Genomic DNA, 3,044 nt, shown 5'->3' on the forward strand with positions numbered 1-3,044 from the left:
GGAAAAGCGTCCATGCCAATCTAGACGCTCTTTTCCGCAAATGCTTTTAATGGAACACTTTTCCGTTAAAAGCATTTGAGGAAAATCATGCCAGTCTAGACGTAGCCTAAGGCTGTGTCTACACTGGTGCGATCTTGTGCAAAAGCGGCCGCTCTTGCGCAAAAACTTGCTGCCTGTCTACACTGGCCGCATGTTCTTGCGCAAGAAAACTGATGTTCTAATGTATGAAATCAGGGCTTCTTGTGCCAGAACTCTCATGCTCCTGCTCAGGAATAAGTCCTTTTGCACAACTGTTCTTGCACAAGAGGCCAGTATAGACAGGCACCATGAATTTCTTGCACAAGAAAGCCCTATGGTTAAAATGGCCATCAGAGCTTTCTTGTGCAAAAGAGTCTACACACTGGCATGGATGCTCTTGTGCAAAAGCACATGCCAGTGTAGACACACTCTTCTGGAAGAGTTTTTGCACAAGAACTCTTCTGCAAAAGAATTCTTGCGCAAGAAGCTGCCAGTGTAGATGTAGCCTAAGGCTACGTCTACATTGCAAGGTTACAATTCCACACCTCAAATGCACTTTTGCGCAAGTAAAGCAGCCGTTAAACAGCAGAACAGGGTTTTTTGCAAGGGTAGGTAAACTTCCTTTTACGAGGCATAGTTGCTTTTTACGCTACAGCTATTGCACAAAAAGGCAACTGTGGATGCTCCAAAGGGAAAAAAGGCACAGAATGGCCATCAGAGCTTTCTTGTGCAAGAACATCCATGCAGTGTGGATGCTCTCTTGCGCAAAAGCGCATCGCTTTTGCAATGTGCTTTGAGGGGTGAATGTGCTCTTGCACAAAAAGCATGCAGTGTAGATGTAGCCTAATAGAGAAGACAGAAAAAGGGAGAGGGGAAGGATTTTTATCTCCATTTTACAGGCAGGGAACAGATACCCAGAGAGACTAACTGGCTTATGTCACCAGCATTCAGTGAATTTCAAGAGTTGAAATCAGCTGCTAAGTCCCAGCCAGTGTTAACCATTAGAACATCCTGTCCTCACAGAAGCACTTTTGCCCAACTGGCTGTTTCATTAGGCAGCAGGTTTTGCTCCCTTGGGCTATCACTTGTTTCCTGTGGGAAATGCCAGCAGCAGGGCCCTGGTCTCTCCCTCCTGCCACTGAGCAGAAAGATACTGGAGCACCACAGGCTGGCCTCCCTCCCCACCCTCCACGCCTCACATGGAGCTGCTTGGAATTCACTCTTAATTTTAATTCACAAGCCATGTGAAGGAGGGAGATGCACAGTTATGGAAACAGTTCAGTTTGTCAAAGTTCATATCTGTCATGTGGGGACCCAGACACTGGCCTGGGGAAAATCTAGAGAGGATGTAAATGAGCCAGTTCTGTGTTCGGGCAGGAGTTCGGGCACATTCCTCTGAAGCAACTGCTGCTGGCTCCTGTCAGTGAGAGGAACACTGACCTGGATGGACAGGGGTTGGAGTCAAGCAGATGATACTGGAGCTCCTATTCCAAAGCTATTTACCCTTAGGCATGCCAGGGCTTCACTATCAACCTTAACTCTGCCCCGACAAGCTTTTTCACCATGTTCAACTATAGATTTTCAGAAAGGCAAACAAGCAACATTATCTCCATTTTACAGATTGGGAAACCGAGGCTGCTGTGCCTTGCCTGAGCTTCCACAGCAAGAGGCAAGGCTGGGTAGAGAACACATGTTTCCTGGATCCTAAAAACAAGATAGATTTTCTTTAAAAAGTCCAGTCATTGCTGCTGCAGTTGCATCTTCCCAGATGTGTCTCAGCTAAAGAAATGTAGCTTTTTCACAAACTTCTGTGAACCACTGCCCAGGTGACAAGCTAACATATAATTGACACCTATTGCTGCACCAAATGTTGTGGAGCTCTACAGAGGGGATAGATACATTCAAGAAAGGTGTCTAGATCTTACTTTTCCCTCTACTGGTTAGGTAACACTGGAGCTAGGGCTGGACTGAGGCATGGGCATGCCAGCCATCTGCCCAGGGCGCCAACCTATGGGGGGCGCTTGATGGCAGCTGTAAGGGGCACGTGGCGTCCCTTACAGCTGCCATCAGGCACCGTGCGCCCGGCTCCCGCAGTGCCAGCCAGCAGCACCCTTCCCCCCACAGCCATGGGGCCCTGCACAGCCCGGCGTGAGCGCCAGCAGCACTAGCCAGGCCAGGCCAGACAGCACATGCGCTCTGGGGGCGGGGCCCCAGGCTGCCCACCAGCGGACATGGCCAGCCCGCGCATGCGCCATGTGCCCTGGGGGTGGGCCTGCGCACCCAGGGGGAGAGGTGGGCCTGCGCATGCACCGTGTGCCTAGGGGTGGCGCCGCGTGCCCGGGCCCAGAGCACCAAAAGGGCTCGGGTTGGCCCTGACTGGAGCACCCACCATACACACGGTACGGGCCTATCCTGCAAGAGGAGCATACTCAGTAATACCTTCAAAGCACTTTCCATGAGGCAAAGCCCCCAATCCTCAGCCCAGAGCAGGGATGTTAACGGTTAACCTCACATTTAATGGGTGAGGCTTTCTGGTTACAGTTAACCTGTGGGGCTGGAGAAGCTCCCCACCTGCTGCTTCAGCCCCATAGGGCCTGCAGGGGGCAGTGCTGCAGCCCTCATCTGTGATGGGGGAGGTGAAGCATTGGGGTGCTCCAGCCCAGCTGCAGTGTGTGTGGGGGGAGGGGGCACTCGAGCCCAGCCATCCTGGAGCAGCTCTCTGCTCGCCCTCATTTAATCAATTAATCAGTTTACTAATTAAATGGGGTTTCACATTCCTAGCCCAGAGAGAAGTCTGAGGCGACGGTTTCCAAAATGCACCCAGAAGAATGCATCAGGGAAAGGCTCACTCCTCCTTCCCCAGTCTCTATTGACCCATTCAGCTCTGTCCAACTCCACCCGCAGACTGAGCTGGGACAAGCAGGGGGAAGTTTAAGCCCAAAGAATTGTTTCAGGAGAAAGGGGATCTGGCTACACATCAGCCTCGGGGCAGAACAGGGAGACAAGGAGAAGACAGGAGCCAGACC

This window comes from Pelodiscus sinensis, chromosome 4 (genome assembly GCF_049634645.1).
Source record: "Pelodiscus sinensis isolate JC-2024 chromosome 4, ASM4963464v1, whole genome shotgun sequence".
Classification (NCBI taxonomy): Eukaryota; Metazoa; Chordata; order Testudines; family Trionychidae; genus Pelodiscus; species Pelodiscus sinensis.